Here is a 20387-nt window from a genome sequence, read left to right as displayed (position 1 = left end):
TTGATGCAATAAATGGTCCGACAAGAATTCTATATACCGCGACCACAAATCAAAAAGGCGATTTTCATGTGTAAATAGACTATGTAAAACACAAACTGCGTACGCAGATCATGGCAGCTTTACCACCTGAACGCTGCATTATGTTTTACTGGACCTTTCCAGATAAAGGCCTCGATGTTAAGGTCTTCCTCATATAGAAAGGGGTATGTAGCTGTCTTTGTATGTTTTACGACAAAATCAGTACACCTCGAGTTTTGTTCGGATCCGACAACTGCGGCTTTTCTCGCAGCATTTGCACGCTTTGTCGGTCGATGCAGATTTCCCTGAAAGATTATGAGCGACAATGGAAAAACCTTATCTTAGGAGCTTAAAGGGCCGTCGAGAAAAAGTTTATAAACTTCATGAAAGAAGTCATTCGACCACTCGTAAAGCTTTGTTTTCTTCCAACCAATGAAGAACCAATTGTACCTAAAAATCGAACTCATCAGCAAAATTAATAAATCAATTCCGCTATTTCGAAATAAGCCCGCTTTATAAATCGTACATAAAAAGAAACCCAAAAAAGCGCGATGGAGGTAAACCTATTATACATACATTAGAACACGGTAAATAAAATCAATTTAATACAATCTTATATTTCCATAGAAATGGACGTAGAGGAGACCCAAACCATCTCGAAATCCGTTAGATCCGAAATTGTGGCACCTAGAGCGATAGCTCCTCGCTGCCCCAATTATGCACAGAAAGATCTGAAATGCTATCGATTGAGGAACAAGGACCTCAACGGTGAAGCCTATGCCATCGCCCACAACCCCTGAAAAGATGCACCATTTTTAAAAGCATGAAGCCCGCTCAACGCCAACAAGTTGCAAGGGCCCGCCGGAGTTGTGTGACCTGTTTGGCAGATGACCACTCTACCAAATACCATCATACGTTATTTCACCGGTTTGCCAAACAAAACCATGCATCGGCAAACTCCACCAGCTCCCGTCGAAGACTACATCATGATGCGACCCAGCGCCAAAGAGTATATCATACGGAAGTATCAAGAACCGTAAATTCGCGAACATCTCCGCCTCACCATGGCAGTCGTCAGAGGCATCGCCACACAACCGGCTTGAATGCTGCAGTAAGCACGCAACAATAGTTGCAAAGACTTCTTCTTCTTTATTGGCGTAAACACCGCTTACGTGGTTATAGCCAATATGACCTAGCCAACGTAGCTGTTGTCTTTTAGTTCGCTAAACTAGGTCAATGTCGTCATATATCTCATACAGCTCATCGTTCCATCGAATGCGATATTCGCCGTGGCCAACTCGCAAAGGACCATAAATCCTTTGCAGAAGCTTTCTCTCGAAAACTCATAACGTCGACTCATCGGTTGTAGTCATCGTCCACGACTCTGCACCATATAGCAGGACGGGAATTATGAGCGACTTATAGAGTATGGTTTTTGTTCGTCGAGAGAGGACTTTACTTCACAATTGCCTACTCAGTCCGAAGTAGCACCTGTTGGGAAGAGTAATCCTGCGTTGGATTTCCACGCTGACATTGTTGGTGGTGTTTACGCTGGTTCCAAGATAGACGAAATTATCTACACCTTCAAAGTTATGACTGTCAACAGTGACGTGAGTGCCAAGTCGCGAGTGCGACGACTGTTTGTTTGATGACAGGAGATATTTCGTCTTGCCCTCGTTCACTGCAAGACCCATTTGCGTTGCTTCCTTCTTCAGTCTGGAGAAAGCAGAACTAACGGCGCGGGTGTTGAGGTCGATGATATCAATATCATCGGCATACGCCAGCAGCTGTACACTCTTATAAAAGATTGTACCTGCCCGATTAATTTCTGCAGCTCGAATAATTTTCTCCAGCATCAGATTGAAGAAGTCGCACGATACGGAGTCGCCTTGTCTGAAACCTCATTTGGTATCGAACGGCTCGGAGAGGTCCTTCCCGATCCTGACGGAGCTTTTGGTATTGCTCAACGTCAGTTTACATAGATGTATTAGTTTAGCGGGGATACCAAATTCAGACATCGCGGCATATAGGCAGCTCCTTTGGTCTTTTCCAAAATTTGGCGTATGGTGAATATCTGCTCGGTTGTTGATTTGCCAGGGACAAAACCATACTGATAAGGTCCAATCAGTTTGTTGACGGTGGGCTTAAGTCTTTCACACAATGTGCCCGATATAACCATATACGCGATGTTGAGGAGGCTTATCCAATGGTAGTTGGCGCAGATTTTGGGGTCTCCCCGTCGTACCAGCTTGGGTTTGGGACCCGCCACGTAAAAAACGCACCCAATGAAAAAGAACAACAATCCTCGGATGATTTGCAGACACTCCTATGCAATTAATCCACCTAGGGGATGTTCACATGACAACCTGCGCCTACGCACATCACATCTCTTGTACAACAAGTAACTCACACCACCCAACACAGCACGGAACTTCATACTACACAACATCTTACAACCCACCACATCATCACCAACAGATCAATCCGCGAATTCACCAACTAAACTGGCAAAAGGGATAGATCTAAACGAGATCCTTCTTCTTATCGTTTCATCCATGAATCAAGACGTTCGACATCCGAACTTTTTTTTTGTTAAACCGCCAAAGTAACGGAGTAACGTAAATCCCCCATTTCGCCAGTAGTGTCTCGCAGTATGTTTCGCGGTATATATGTTATTTTATACAGATTACATAAATATTGTATACAGAGTGGTTACATTATGATTGTGCGTTTTAATTTTCCATAATTGGTGTTGCAGTGTCATACGTGAACAAAATATAACAAGTAAGGAAGGGCTAAGTTCGGGTGTCACCGAACATTTTATTCTCTCGCATTGTTGACGCCGCCCCCGCCCAATTTCTTTGCCACGTCTGTATCGGCAGAGCAATCTTTTTCTCTTTTCGAAGTTTTTTCGAAATTTTAATTCGCGCGCAACTAAACACTTACTAAAAAGTTGCGCGCTCTCTTCTTTTGCGACAGCCCTGCTATACAGACGTGGTAAGTGTGGTTCCAATTTGTTTATAATTAAATTATATATTATATAAAACCTTTTGTTTTATTTATTTAATATTTGTGGATACAATTGCGCCGACCGTTTCCCCACGGCCAACCACATCATTGGAACGAGCGAGCACCGGGCTCCACCACCCGAATTATCATTGGTCCTTCGAGCCGGATAACAGGTAACAAGTCGATTTTTTATTAAAGTGAAAGTGCATAATTTGCCCGCTTTAGCAACTCGCAAGTTACAGCCAAACATATTTTGGATTTGTGCTCTGCAAGCTAAAGGCAATAGATTGGTTAATTTGTGCATCGTTTATGTACAAAACCCATTGTGCTGTGTGAAGTGGAGACCAAAACTTATTTTTGGCACTCTACCCACAAATTCAAAGCACAAGATTGCAGGTAGTATTGTACTTCATTTAAGTACAACAACAAATACACCTGGCAAATGCACTATTTCACTTTGCAAAAAAACCACACTCTCTGTTATTCGAGAAAAAATTATAAATTTCTTAGACGCACAAAATCGTCTGGAGCGTCAACAATCTCTCTCGGTTTTTTGGTTTTTCTTATGTTTAATTTGAGTCTAGTCGCTCAACTCTGCCTTCCCATATATTGCTCGAATAGCAATAAAGGCAATAACGCAGCTGCAGTTTCGCGAGTGAACAAACAAAAAACAAAATACAAAAATTAATACAAGTGAAGTGAGCGACACCAAAAATTGGAGCAAGTGAAGTGAGCGACTGCAAGAAAGCCAAACAGCGAAGGCAAAGCAGCACAGAGAAGCAGCACAGGCCAAGCAGCAAAGGGAGAGCAGCAAAGTCCAAGCAGCACAGGCAAGCAGCAGAGGCAATCAGCAAAGGTAAAGCAGCACAGAGAAGCAGCACAGGCCAAGCAGCAAAGGGAGAGCAGCAGAGGCAATCAGCAAAGGCAAAGCAGCAAAGGCACGGCAGCGCAGCAGCCATCCCAGAAAGACAGCAGCAAACAAAAAAAGTGTAGTGTTAAATTCGAATAACCCCATGAACAAAAGTGAATAGTGGATATATGATAAATCAAATAAGTGCTTTTGAATTTCTATTTGTATATATATTTGCATTCAAATAAAGCAATTAAACACAAATCAATTTTGTTTGTGTACATAGTCAAGGACTAAGCGTGCAAGTGCATTGGGACGATTACCCAGCAAGCGCTTTCAAATTAAATTTGGGATTGCACTAAATTTGGAAGTGCAAGTACAAGTGCATTGGCCGATTACCCAACAAGCACATACTAATTAAATTCGGAAAAATACTTTCAGAAATAATTTACTAAATTGATTAATTTTTTTGTGCTTTCGAATATTCACGCTTCACTAAGAAACAATGCACTACTAATTTACAGTCTGTCCGTGATTGGTACTATAACTTTTGAATTTTTGCAACATATTTGCAAATATTTTTTTAAATCTTAATTTCAAGTTTTAGATCCGATTTTGTGCAACATTTTTGCAGTTCCGGTTCAATTTTCGGAAACAATGGAATCAATCAGAGCCTTTACTACAGCTGCAGACGCTCTACTGGAGTTTGAGGAGTCTTTTACTCCAACAGCAAACAATCAAAGTGCCTACTCCCCTGAAGTTCAACAAGCTGAACTGAAATCTCTGTGGGCAGAGGTAAAGTCAGAATACAAGTTGTGTTTGACAAAAGTGGATCCTTCTGACACAAGCTCTATTGACGACCTCAAACTTAAATATACGAGCTGTTACCACGCTTATGTGTGTTGCGCGGCCTTGATGGGCGAACACATCCACAACCTCACGGGGTTCAACCAAAGCCCTACTTCCAATTCAACGGTGATTCAACCTGAACGGTTACAACAAACTGTAGAACCCGTGAGGTATTCTATCAACTTACCGCCATGTGATACCGAAATATTTCATGGCGATGTTTTACAATGGCCCTCATTCAGGGATTTATTTGCCGCCATTTATGGGAATAACCCAAGGCTATCTCCGGTAGAAAAGCTATTCCATTTGAATCAAAGAACGCGAGGTGAGGCAAAAGATATTGTTTCGAAAGCGCCACTGACGAATGACGGATTCGCATTGGCGTGGAATAATTTGTTGTGTAGGTATGAAAACAAGCGAGTGCTTGTCAACACACAATTGAATTTATTATTCAAGCTTCCGCACATTTCTACAGAATCTGAGACCGAACTCAGAAATTTACAGAGGGAGATAAATAGATGCATTTCAGCTTTACAAATACATGGCATCAATATAGATAGCTGGGATGCCATATTTACGTATTTGTGTTCCATCCGACTGCCGGACTATACACTGTCGCTTTGGGAACAATCTCTGGATTCGGATTCAGAGATCCCAAAATGGGTTGAGTTAGACAAGTTTCTAACCAAACGGGTTAAAACGCTTGAGAGAGTATCAAACCTCAAAGGCGAGTTGAGTACTCAACCCAAAATTGAGTCGGCTGATGGTGAAGGTCGGATACCAACCTTGCAATCAAGGATTGGATCCAGGCCCATCAATTCCCATCACGCCAAGACAAACAATACCAGATGTAAACTCTGCTCATCTCAATCGCACATTTTGAAAACTTGTCAAAGATTCATTAAGATGCAGCCTAACGCACGGTTAAATGCTGTCAGAAAACTCCATGTCTGCCTAAACTGTTTATTGGACTCACATGAAGTCAAAAATTGTAAAAGTCTGTTTAATTGTTCCAAATGTAAACAGAGACATCACTCTATGATTCATCGGGATCAGAGTGAGGGAATAGCTCAGATATCTGACAGCACAGACACTACTGAGATTTCTACTAAATCTCATGTGGCCTCTATTAAGGCCAATATTTCAAATGTGCCTACCAGTCGAAGCATGCTCTTAGGTACAGCCATGGTGACCATATGTCAGCACCTTCACTGTCAGAGCCCTGATTGATTCGGGATCTGAAGCTACCTTCGTAAGCAATAGTCTGCAAAAACGCTTACATCTGGCAACCAAAAAGGTCAGCGCGCGAGTTTCAGGATTGAATAATACCGTATCAGGACGAGTTCAATCGGTATGCTCGATCACAATTGGCTCGCCCCGTAACAAAAGTTTGAAACTAGAAGCGGAAGCTTTGGTACTGCCACAATTGACTGGACTGCTTCCATCCAGATCAATTAACTCTTCAATTTTAAAAAGGCTACCTAATATCCCCTTAGCGGATAATAATTTCCATACGAGTCAAAAGGTTGACTTGTTGATTGGAGCGGATCTTTACCCGAAAATCATTCTAAATGGGGTAAAATCGAAAATCTTCGGATCCCTCGTTGCCCAACGTACGGTGTTCGGTTGGGTTTTAACAGGTTCCGTTCCCTCCGAAGAAACAAAAATAAATGGCAAAGGCGACAGACAAAATTCAACAATAACACAAAATCATTTTTGTAAAGTAAATATTTCTAATGTTATATTTAAACAACAACGACAACAACAACATCAGCAGCAAAAACAACACAATAGCAATCAGCGTAAAGCATTTGCATTGCAACCAAGGACCACGGAAGAGTTACAAAGTCGCACCAAATTAATAATGCAAAATGCATTGGCAAAACCAGACCAGAAGATCCCGGTATCTTTAGTAAACCAATGGCAAGAATCAATGGCTCTAAGTCAACACCATTGTCAGAGATGGAAGACCTGTAGTGGTCCTACCTAAATGCCACTTACCAAGCACTCATAAATTATAATAAGCAAATTCATGAATTAGTCACATTTGTAAAGACCACACAAGAATACATAAGCAAAGCGACATACACAAAAGAGTTTCGCATTACAAACGAGACGAAATTCAATAATAATATTTTCTATGTTGCAATCAATATGTGCAAACAACACCGTCAATGCACTCTAAAAATAACAAGTGTTGCAACCTAATGAGTAAATAGTATAGTCGCATTGTAATGCATTCTGCAAGGTCAGCAATCACTTTGATTGGCTGCCTTTATACTTTTCCGGGTTTTGACTGGAAATACACGGGGCGGAGTCATGGAAGAGTCAGTTAAACCAAAATGTATAAATACCCTTATATTTTCAATAAAGGACAGATTCAGAGCATACATGAACCAAACCTGTAGTGTTTTGTATCTCAACTAAATCATTCCGGCTGACTAAGCTTAATGATTAGCCCTCACAAAGGGGCTGTTTAAAAATGTAATTTGTCGCGTTCACATCAGTAGGCTGAGCGATGTGATCGTGTGTTAGGTGTTTCACATTAATTCTTTCTCTGTTTCCTTACGACACGGCAGACCTGCCGCTTGATGAATGTAAAGGACCAATCCTCCACATGGCGATCCTGCGGACCAAAACTTTTGATCCTGTCTGCTGATCCTATTTTCATTAAATTTTATTACTGCAGTCACGAACCAAATTTACTGGTACACACATCAAACTGTCCAATTGAACGAAGGACATAATTTCAAATCCTGCAGCAACAACATTTCATCAGCCCACTACTGCAAATTACTTCAATCATCTACATGGCACCAGAGGACCAACACACCGAATTCGTACCAAAAGCAGCATTTGACGCCCTCGAACTGAAGTACGAAAGGCTATTGAGAGCACAACAATACACACCAGCAGCCACCACGACGGACGATAGCACCCAACAACCAGCATACGTGCCGACCCCAAAAGACGCGGGCCCCAAACCTATAACAATCGAAGAGTATAAGCGTCGACAGCAGGCGATAAAACGCCCTCTTACACCACCACCAAGGGAAAAAAGGAAACGCGCCGGCAGAAGATTCCAACAACGCAGAGCCAAGGCGATCTTATACCATCAGCTCAACCTGTCAACCAGCACAGACACAAAGAGGGAGGTACAGAAGCAGCTTATTAATTTGAAAAAACTTTAAAAATATATTAATTAATACTTTATCAAATACATATTACGTTTTTAAAATGGGAGTTTGGAGTAAAATACTTACCTCAATCACACTCGTATTCACAGGATACGAAGTGAACAATGCAATTGATAAAAAAAAATAAAGAAACTTCCAACTTCAATAATAATAATAATAATAACAATATTTTAAAAGACAACATTACAAGCACAAGCTATTTAGAAATTTTTCTAACAATAATTGTCACAATTATCATATTATCATTTATCATAAAGCAAATTTTCAACAAACTAAAGCGTAGCCTTGTTAGACAACAGGCACAAATATAAATATGAATAAAAATATATAATGGCCACATGGCAAAAAATTTATCAGCATATTTTAATTGAGAAAGAAAATTTCAATAGAGCATATAAATGCTTAAATAAAACTATAAAAATAAAAGAAGACACAGTGCAAAAGCATCTGCAAACACTATTCGTAACACTCGAATCAATACGAAGTATACTAAATGTATACAAAGAGAAATTATCAAAAGAACACAGAGATATATGTTTAGAAATTTTCTGGCATTTGCGAGACAAATTAATAAAAATTCTAGCGCATTACAACATTGATATGTCCATACCACACTCAATATCCACACCAATCACTTCGAATTCTGAAAATTCAAACACTGAATCCCATACCACAACAAGAACCATGTCTGAATTCAATTTAGAAATGGCTACAAAAGCTATTCCCAACTTTTCGGGAAATCATAAAGAGTTAGAATCATTTCTAAAAATTGTAGAAATAGTCTACAATGGATTAACACCTACAGGCAAAATAGCACTGATTGACTTTATTATTTATGTAAAACTATCACAAATAGTACGAACGAACATAACTGCAATACAACCGCCCACAACACTAGAAGACCTAAAAAACTTATTGACAAATAAATATAAAAGCACGACAACTATACCAAAACTACAAAATCAACTAGCCAGCTTAACACAAAGAAACCTAAATATAACTAATTACAAAAATAAAATTCTCTATTTAATATCTGAACTAAATAAACTTCAAATATCACAAATTGGCCCTAATGCCACTACTGAACAAAAAGCACTCGTCACCCAACTAAATGAGCAATACAGCTTAACTGTATTTAAAAATGGTTTAAACGACCAATTCAAACAAACTGTTTTCTCCGCACTTCCAAAATCGCTAGACACAGCGGTGGACCTAGCCCTAGAACTTGAACAGGTTATTGAAAACAACAATTCAAGAGTTATGATTATCTCAAATAATAAACGATACAATAATCGCACCAATGACCAAAGGAGATACCCCAATAACAACAATTTTAGAAACAACAACAATTCAAGCAACAACAATTTCAACAGATATACTAACAATAATTTCAGAAATGACAATTATCCTAGGAATAATAACAACAATAACACTTTTCATAATTTCAGAAATGACAATTATCCTAGGAATAATAACAACAATAACACTTTTCATAATAATAATAGTGTACAAAGACAAAACAATTATAACAACAACAACCGCAACAATTTTAGACCGACCAATAGTAATAACTACAACAACAGGCCCAATAATAATAGACAAGGTGCTCAATTCAACAGAAACGGTCGCCACGTAAATTTCCTGCAATTCCAGGGAAACGTAGGCGACCCGGAGGACGACAATTAACCTCCTCCGGGTATTCGCAAGATACAAATATAAATAAAATATATGTCATCACTCAGAATTTAACAAATTTCATTACAATTTTTAATACACAATTCAACAAACCCATGACATTTCTAATCGACACAGGAGCTGACATATCCATATGCAAAAACCCTTTCAACAATGAATTCGATTACGATAGTAACAATAAAAGCAATTTAACGGGAATCACAAAAGACAAAATCACTTCATTAGGCACAGCTAAGCTAACTTTTCAAGTTTTCAAGGAAAAGATAGCACTAGCATTGATTTTCATTTAGTCACAGACGAATTCCCCACCACAACCGATGGAATTTTAGGCAGAGATTTTTTAGTCACACATTTATGCAAAATTGACTACGAAACATTCACTCTAACTGCAACAATTAACAACTATGAACACACGTTAATAATAGATACACAAATACAGTCAAATAGAATCTTAGAAGTACCGCCCAGAACAGAGGTTATAGTACCAATAGATCTAAATATAAACGAAGATAGCATAATTTTAAATCAGGAAATAGAACAGGGAGTATTCCTAGCCAATTCAATAGCACCTGCAAAAGGCAATTGCCACATAAAAATCATAAATGTCAATAATCATACAGCTAAAATTAAACAAATAAAATGTATAACAGAGAATTTATCAGATTACAATATTATGACAGCATATCAAAAACCGAATATTTACAACAGCAACCGCTTCAATAAATTAATAAAAGAATTAAAATTAGGTAACGTAGACAAACAAACAGAAAACGAGCTACACGAAATACTCCAAAAGTATCAATCAATATTCCATCTCGAAGGCGAAAGTCTTTCCACAAACTCTTTTTATACACAAAAGCTAAATCTCATAGACAATTCACCAGTTTACATAAAAAATTATAGACTACCGTATTCGCAGCAGGAAGAAATTCAAAAACAAATAGAAAATTTAATTGAAGACGATATTATCGAACCATCAGTTAGCCCCTATAATTCCCCATTACTCCTAGTACCAAAAAAGAATGACGAAAATGGCAACCAAAAATGGCGACTAGTAGTAGACTATAGAAAACTAAACGACAAAATCGTCAACGACAAATTCCCATTAACAAGACTAGAAGACATCTTGGACACGCTTGGAAGAGCAAAATATTTCACAACTTTAGATATGACCAGTTCTTTTCACCAAATCCCACTAGACACCGACTCTAGACCACCAACAGCATTCTTCACACAAGATGGCCACTATCAGTTCAAACGACTACCTTTTGGATTAAAGATTTCATCAAATAGCTTCCAACGCATGTTGACAATAGCGCTATCAGGATTAAAATCAGAAGCTTTTCTCTATGTAGACGACATTATCGTATTTGGATGTTCAATCAAACACCATAACAAAAATTTAATAGAAGTATTTGAAAGATTAAAGAAATATAACCTAAAACTAAATGCCAGTAAATGTCAATTTTTGAAACCAGAAGTCCTCTACCTCGGACATTTAATCACTGATAAAGGTGTCAAAACTGACCCTGCCAAATGCGATACTGTACGCAAGTACCCCACACCAACGAATGCAGATGAAACACGAAGATTCATTGCATTTTGCAATTACTATAGACGATTCATACCCGACTTTGCACTAACAGCAAAATGTTTAAACACACTGTTAAAAAAGGGACAACCATTCATTTGGTCAGAAGAATGCGAAAAAGCATTTAACACATTAAAAGACAAATTAATAAACCCACCTATTCTTCAATACCCAGATTTCGACAAACCATTTATATTAACAACTGACGCATCTGACTTTGCCCTAGGAGCGATACTATCGCAAGGCGAAATAGGTCATGATTTGCCAATCGCGTATGCAAGCAAAGCCTTACAAAAACACAACATCAACAAGCCCATAATTGAAAAAGAGTTATTAGCAATTCATTGGGGCATCACCCAATTCAGGACATACCTTTACGGCAGAAAATTTATAGTCGTAACCGACCACAGGCCGTTAGTTTCACTATTTACACATAGAAATCCGTCATCAAAAATGACAAGAATCAGAATAGATTTATCTGAATATGACTTCGAAATTATTTACAAACAAGGCAAAATAAACACGAACGCAGATGCACTGTCACGCATCAAAATAGATAGCGACACACTTAAAGCAATGATACCCACTACAGAAAATGACGTGGAAGATATAAAAATTAACATATTAACAAGGAGCAAGGCCGCAAAAATTAATAAAAATGAAGAAATTAAGCATGCATGCAATAATGAAAATATAAAAGCGCAAAGAAATATAGAATATAAAGCGCATGAACATATACCCGGGAAACGCATTAAAGATACATCTCCTAAGAAGTCTGATCAACTTCACATATGGGAATGTACATCTTTTAATGACGTAAAGAATTTGAAAAAATTGAAATTTAAAATTGATAAAGAAAGTAACGTTACGATTGAAATAATTAATAAAGAAGTGCAAGTTACATGTAGCGATGACCCTTTGAAACTAGATACAATAATGGAGAAACTACATATTTATATGCACAAATCACATATAAAGGAGCTAGCCCTTTGTGAACAGGAATATATATTAAAGAATATAGATATGAATGCATTCAAAGAAAAATTTAATAAAATCGAAAACAAGAAAAGCGCGCCACTAAACATAATATTATATAGAGCTCCAGAAGAAATAAAAAGTACAATATTAAAATACAAATTAATAGATGAATTCCATACTTCCAACATATCAGGTCATTTAGGCGTTAGGAAGACAATTTTAAAATTGAAACAAAGATACACATGGAAAAACATGCGGCAAATGGTAAAAGAATTTATAAACAATTGCACGAAATGTGCACAGAATAAAACAACAAAACACATTAAAGAACCGCTCGTAGTGACAGACACGCCGACATCAACCTTCAGTACAGTCTCAATCGACACAATAGGCCCACTTCGTATCTCAAACGGCTACAGATACATATTAACGATGCAATGCGATTTATCGAAATTCGTCATAGCTCATCCCATTGAAACAAAAGACGCAAAAACAATTGCAACAACACTAGTCGAACAACTTATTCTGAAGCATGGCTTCATACAAACATTGAAATCAGACAGAGGCACAGAATTTGTTAATGAATTAATGCACAACGTGTGCACATTATTGAATACGAAGCAAATATTCTCAGCTCCGTATCACCATCAAACAATTGGGTCACTAGAACGAAACCACAGAAAATTAAACGAATATTTACTCACCTTTGCTGACGATTACGAATGGCATAAGTGGATACCATATTATACATTTGCATTTAACACAACACCACACACAGACACTGGTTATTCACCCTATGAATTGGTGTATGAAAATTGCCGTCACTACCAAGCGACAAAATAAATAAAGAAAATAAATGTTATGACATTGACAATTATGCGAACGAATTGCATAGTCGTCTAAAAAACTCAATTACAAATGCCAGAAAACTAATAAACGCGGTAAAAATTAAAAGAAAACAAGAATATGACAAAAACACAAACAAATCAAATTTTGAAATCGGAGACATGGTGTACATAAAAAATGAAAATAAACTAAAACACCAGAGTCCATACCACGGGCCATACAACATTGTAAATACAAATGGAACAAATTCAATTGTTAAAATAAAAAATAAATGTAAAGAGTTCCACAATAACCAATTAAAAAAATACTTAGGCACATATGTAGAACAAAAACAAAATTGAATATAAATTAGGCATATGCAAACATTAGCTATTAATAAATACAAATATTTTACTCACACTTTCTAATCATATGTTACAAATAAGATACGCTAAGAAGATAACCAAAATAAACACACTTATATTTATGTACATACACTCACGTTACCATAAGTAAAAAAAAAAAAAAAAAAAAAAAAAAAAAAAAAAAAATTTAAAAAAAAACCCACATTATAAAAATAAAAAAACAAAAAAATTAAGTGTCCTATTCTGTAAACACACAACACATAAAATGCAAACAAAAGCAAAAAAAAAAAAAAATACATAACAATGTAAAGCAACTCCATGACTTCACCAAAAAAAAAAATCATTCCGTTCATTCTTTTCACGTAATAAATTTTTCTCAAGGGCAAGGGTGTAGTGGTCCTACCTAAATGCCACTTACCAAGCACTCATAAATTATAATAAGCAAATTCATGAATTAGTCACATTTGTAAAGACCACACAAGAATACATAAGCAAAGCGACATACACAAAAGAGTTTCGCATTACAAACGAGACGAAATTCAATAATATTTTCTATGTTGCAATCAATATGTGCAAACAACACGGTCAATGCACTCTAAAAATAACAAGTGTTGCAACCTAATGAGTAAACAGTATAGTCGCATTGTAATGCATTCTGCAAGGTCAGCAATCACTTTGATTGGCTGCCTTTATACTTTTCCGGGTTTTGACTGGAAATACACGGGGCGGAGTCATGGAAGAGTCAGTTAAACCAAAATGTATAAATACCCTTATATTTTCAATAAAGGACAGATTCAGAGCATACATGAACCAAACCTGTAGTGTTTTGTATCTCAACTAAATCATTCCGGCTGACTAAGCTTAATGATTAGCCCTCACAAAGGGGCTGTTTAAAAATGTAATTTGTCGCGTTCACATCTGTAGGCTGAGCGATGTGATCGTGTGTTAGGTGTTTCACATTAATTCTTTCTCTGTTTCCTTACGACACGACAGACCTGCCGCTTGATGAATGTAAAGGACCAATCCTCCACAGACCAAATACTTAAAGGAACTCCAGAAATGGAAGAAATGGAAACATGCCCAACAGAACGCCCAAGTCAACGACCTAGTGGTAGTTCGTGACAAAAATTTACCTCCAAATGAATGGAGATTGGGAAGGATAATCAAAGTGCATCCAGGGTTGGACCAACGAGTTCGGGTGGTAGACATCCAAACTCAACGTGGCTTAATTTCTAGGCCTATAACAAAGATTATAATTTTACCCAAGCAATGTTAATATTCTCACGTTAATAATCTTTCTTTTCGTTTAGAAAATTATTTAAAATGTCAACAATCAACTGCCCCCTATGCGTAGATAGCCATCTACTCCGCTGGAGTCCAAAGTTCCGTCAGATGTCCCCAGAAGCTAGGCTGAGGACCACATTAATCAACCGCTATTGCAGCAACTGCCTCGCGTCGAGCCATTCGAAGAGTGAATGCGACAGCGTAATACGCAGCAAACGTTGCGGCAACCCACACCACACGATGCTTCATGGAATCAGTTCAGACGCCGAAGAAGAAGACGACGATATCATTGAATTGACATGGGCACAGCAGGTCGAGGTAGCGGAAATGGAGGAGAACTCATTGGCAATCGGCCCGACGTATTCGGAGCCCCATCAACCACATCAACCGACGTCAACAGTTAAGCAGCCGCAAAGCTCTGACCGACGATGCCTCTCCCGCATACTACACGCCCAAGATCGAGCCAGACTCGAGTCGTCTCGCCGACTTCGGCGTGCTGGTAACTTCCTTTCGGATTGGCGGCATGGCAACGATCGACTGAGACTCGATTCGTCTCAGCGACATTGTCGGGACCGAGCGGAACTCAATTCGTACCGCCGGCCACCCCATCCGAAGCGAAGGCGTGGACATGACACTCGTCGTCAAGCCGATGCACGCCGAATCATAAAGAACAGGCATGCAACACAACCTTGGCAACAAAGACTTGCGCTATCACCAACCGCTTTAATAAGCGTTCGAACTGCAACGAAGTTCGTAACAGTGCGGGCCATGATTAGCCCAGTTAGTCCAGCCACGGTTATCCTCGCCTCCACGGTTGCACGATTGCGACTGCATACGCATGCACGTGGAGACAGCCGAGTGTGCGAATTAATCTTTCGGGACAACCAGGGTGGAGAAACAGAAATCTCCGTGAGTGCCCAAATACAACGTTGCCCGTTACCACCAACGCCAGTAAGGTCTTTGGAAGACAATTTATTTCAACAATTTCGCAACTTAAGACTGGCAGATAATGAGTTCCACAGAGCAGCGCCAGTAGAAGTAATCTTGGGAGCGGACGTGTACTCCCGGCTCATATTGTCAGGGTTACAACCAGCGTCAATGGGCCAACTCATCGCCCAAAATACGACACTGGGATATATAATATCCGGTGTCGTATAACATCGGCACAATAAAGTGCACTGGCTGCCAACGCCTCTCACATTCACCACCTACCCAGGATCGAGTTAGACTCGAGTCGTCTCGCCGACCTCGGAAGGTGGTGACTTCTATGCAAATTGGCGGCATGGCAATGACCGACTGAGGTTCGATTCATCTCAGCGGCATTTCTCGGACCGAACCAGACTCGATTCGTCTCGTCGGCCACCCCATCTGCAAAGAAGACGAAGGAAGGGAAGTGCAGGAGCCAGTTAGTTAAGTTAGTTTTAAGTAATTGATTGTAAACTGCATTTGCGGTAATACTGCAAGGCGGGGAGAATGTTGACGCCGCCCCCGCCCAATTTCTTTGCCACGTCTGTATCGGCAGAGCAATCTTTTTCTCTTTTCGAAGTTTTTTCGAAGTTTTAATTCGCGCGCAACTAAACACTTACTATATAGTTGCGCGCTCTCTTCTTTTGCGACAGCCCTGCTATACAGACGTGGTAAGTGTCGTTCCAATTTGTTTATAATTAAATTATATATTATATGAAACCTTTGGTTTTATTTATTTAATATTTGTGGATACAATTGCGCCGACCGTTTCCCCACGGCCAACCACATCATTGGAACGAGCGAGCCCCGGGCTCCACCACCCGAATTATCACGCATGATAAAGTGATAATCGAGATTTCATTATCCGTCATTTACATATTTTTTTTATTTTGCTGTAAAATTAATTAGAATTAAATTCTGAGAGATTTACCGATATTTTCGGTCAAAAATTAGGTTAGGTTAAGTTAGGCACTGAGTTCTTCGTGTTCGATATCAGGGACCTTGAAAAGTTATAGTCCGATCACGACAATTTTTCCACAAGGGATACCTCAGCTCAAATACCGTATTTGTGTAAAGTTTTATTCCGCTATCATCATTGGTTCCTAATGTATATATTATACAGAGAAGGCATCAGATGGAATTCAAAACAGCGTTATATTGGAAGAAGGTGTGGTTGTAAGCCGATTTCACCCATATTTCGTGCATGTCATCAGGGTGATAAGAAACATTATATACCGGATTTCATTGAAATCGGTCAAGTAGTTCCTGAGATATGGTTTTTGGTCCATAAGTGGGCGACGCCACGCCCATTTTCAATTAAAAAAAAAGTCTGGGTGCAGCTTCCTTCTGCCATTTCTTTCGTAAAATTTAGTGTTTCTGACGTTTTTTTGTTAGTCGGTTAACGCACTTTTAATGATTTTCAACATAACATTTGTATGGGAGGTGGGCATGGATTTTAACCGATTTCTTCTATTTTTGAACTGTAAATGGAAATGCCTGAAGGAAACGACTCTATAGAGTTTGGTTGACATAGCTATAGTAGTTTCCGAGATATGTACAAAAAACTTAGTAGGGGGCGGGGCCATTCCCACTTTTCGAAAAAAATTACGTGCAAATATGCCTCTCCCTAATGCGATCCCTTGTACTTTAATATCTTTATTTATGGCTTAGTTATGACACTTTATAGGTTTTCGGTTTCCGCCATTTTGTGGGCGTGGCAGTGGGTCTATTTTGCCCATCTTCGAACTTAACCTTCTTATAGAGCCAAGAAATACGTGTACCAAGTTTCATCATGATATCTAAATTTTTACTCAAGTTACAGCTTGCACGGACAGACAGACATCCGGATTTAAACTCTACTCGTCACCCTGATCACTTTGGTATATATAACCCTATATCTGACTCTTTTAGTTTTAGGACTTACAAACAACCGTTATGTGAATAAGATTATAATACTCTCCTTAGCAACTTTGTTGCGAGAGTATAAAAAGAATAAAGTGAAAAAAGCAGTTGATTATTCGACGTTTTATATTGACTTGTAAGAGTGGACTAAGTTCGGGCGCAACCGCACATTTGATACTCTTGCAACTTGTAAAAATCAAAGCCAGGGAAATACTTCGAGGTGTTAAACGTTATCCAAAGAATGGCCGAAATGCAAGCAATTTTATATATACATACATACGTACATACATACATACATATATAATTCATACACTGACTGAAACATAATAAAAAAATTCTCATTCAGTCAAAGTCTTTCATCGCCTTCTACCAGGGGTAAGGTTTCTTAGAAACTACATTGAAGGCACGATTACAATTCTTTTGGCGCCGGATTTGGATTTTGAAGGTATAATGTGAAAGAGGATGATCTCTGAATTAAAAAATATACGCTTCTCAGACTTATTGTACGAGTTATTTGTATTTAAAGTTCCACAATTTTATATTCACTTATTTTATTTTTATTTACATGACATGACAAATACTAGTGTTGCCACATACTATGTTTTCAAAACATTATTAAACAATTTCTGTTTAATATATATGTATGTATAGAGAAAATGGGGTGTTCATAGTTCCTTTGTGTCGAACTATTTCTGCACTGGCGGCCTTCGGCCGTTCTTCAAAAAAAATAACCCTGGTCGGTCCAACACCGGGGTATTCATAGTTTTTTGATGTCGAACTACTTCTTGTCGTATAATAACATTTTTCTATATTTTCTAAGTAATATATGTATATAATCCACATAAATATATGAAACAATAGTTCATTTTGAATAATTTATATCTCTAAATATGAAACAGAAAAATTTTTGACTATATTTTCAGGACACAAAGTATGGCAACACTCCTGTTTGTCATAAATGTAAACACACAAATCTCTTGAAAGTTTGAATATGCAAAATAGTTTTTAAAATATATTTATTTTCTTAAAAAATACATAATTAGTGTAAATTTTTGATATATTTGAATGTGCACAATGTAATTAAATATATTTGGAAGTTTATTCTTTATTTAATGTTTTTTTACAAAAACTTAAATATTACTTAACAAGGTGAAAGGTTGTCCGTGAACACGTCCGAAGAATGATAGGATTCTGGGAAACGGGTTGCTTACAGCTAGAATGGAAAAGGTAGTACAGCGTTGCTAAAGGATAGTGTTGTAAACGTAGCAAAGGGTTGCTTATAAGCGGTGAATACGGCGTTGCCACAGTATCCCCCTCCAGACTGGGTGAATGGTTAAGATCGTGGCTAAAGTGTAACGAAAGATACTCGTCGGCGTTCTGGCCCAGTTGATAAGGTTCCATGAGTTTGTAGCGATATATCTTCAATCAGTAGATATGCTGGCTTTAATCTGTCTATAGAAATATTTTCTGGTTTTCCTTTTATTTCGATTCTGTAATACTTTTCCTCTCGTGATAAAACTTTATAAGGTCCTTCGTATGGTTTTGAAAGTGATGGGCGCACTGAATCATTTCTGACGAAAACGTTTTCGCACGTCGCAAGATCGGGATATACAAATACTTTCCTTGGACCGTGCCATGATCACTACACGTCTGATGGTGTTCATTAAGTCTTGGCGTTGAGTAACGAATTCTGACTGTGTTTTAATTCGGCGGTCGTGCATGAAAAATTCTGAAGGAATTCGCAGCTTTGTACCTTAGATTAATTCTGCCGGTGACGCTCCTAAATTATGTTTGTAGACGGTTCGTAGGCCCAAGAGTATTGTTGGTAGAAAGTCGGTCCAATGTTCGGTGCCATCTTTCTACTATACCGTTTGCTTGTGAGATATGGTGTTGTCTTCAGATGTGTCATACCAAGCGATGTTGTTAGCTTTGCAAATAAGGTAGATGTATGTAAATTGACGTTCACGATCTGATGTAATGACGGCTGGAACTCCAAATCTTGCGATACAATTGGCGATGAGAGCTTTTGCGATAGTTGGTGCTGTCATATCGGGTATAGGAATAGCTTATAGCTATCTCGAGAAGCGTTCGATGATTGTTAGACAATAACGGTTACCTGCATGTAAGGGAAATGGTCCTACAACGTCGATATTAATGTGATCGAATCCCGAGTCTCCGGACTCGTAGCGTTTGAGAGGCGTAAATGTGTGTCGAGTGATTTTTGCCTTTTGGCAATTCCAAGTCAAACAAATCTGCTTGTCAGTAGTTTGGCTGTAGCGTGAGTACCCGGGGTGGCATAACCCATGAGTAGCTAGTAACACTTCGGAGTGGAACTTCTATGTGATGATTGGTCTTATGTTTCCGGTTGATGCGTCGAAGACTATTTGCTTATCGCATCCGGGTATTGTGAATAATTTTAACTGAAGCGATGAGTTAATGTTGTTTTGGAGCAGAAGCTTGAGTTCTTGATTGACTTTTTGGTCTTCAGCGAGTTTGTTGTTGCGCAATTCTGGGAAGCATGTCAGCTGTTACATTCTCTTTTCCTTCTACGTGGCGAATGTCTGTAGTTATCTGAGAAATGTTATCAAGCTGGCGGGCTTGTCGATTGGAGCACTCTTCAGAATTCTTCTGAAATGAGTAAATTAGTGGTTTGTGATCGCTGTAGATGTGACAGATGCGTCCTTCTAGCATGTATTTAAAATGACGAACGGACATGAATATTGCTATAAGTTTTCTGTCATAAGTGCTATTACGTACCTGCGTTTTGTCGAATTTGTTTGAAAAGTATGCTAAGGGTTCGAAGCTTCTGTCCGTTACCTGGTGTAAGACAGCTCCTACAGCTTTATCGTAGCGTCGAC

At 38.5% G+C, this 20387-nt stretch overlaps 2 protein-coding genes across 16 annotated transcripts in view; one reads left to right on the top strand and one right to left on the bottom strand.

The window, feature by feature from the left end:
• The window catches only part of LOC125779099 (glutamate receptor ionotropic, kainate 2), a 2985835-nt gene that overhangs the window by 1880792 nt on the left and 1084656 nt on the right, over nt 1-20387 (bottom strand). The gene's annotated exons all lie outside the window — the stretch shown is intronic.
• The window catches only part of LOC125779126 (uncharacterized), a 497385-nt gene that overhangs the window by 13960 nt on the left and 463038 nt on the right, over nt 1-20387 (top strand). The window lies entirely within an intron of this gene.

Source organism: Bactrocera dorsalis, chromosome 6 (assembly GCF_023373825.1).
Source record: "Bactrocera dorsalis isolate Fly_Bdor chromosome 6, ASM2337382v1, whole genome shotgun sequence".
Classification (NCBI taxonomy): domain Eukaryota; kingdom Metazoa; phylum Arthropoda; class Insecta; order Diptera; family Tephritidae; genus Bactrocera; species Bactrocera dorsalis.
This window is presented reverse-complemented; position numbering and strand designations above follow the sequence as displayed.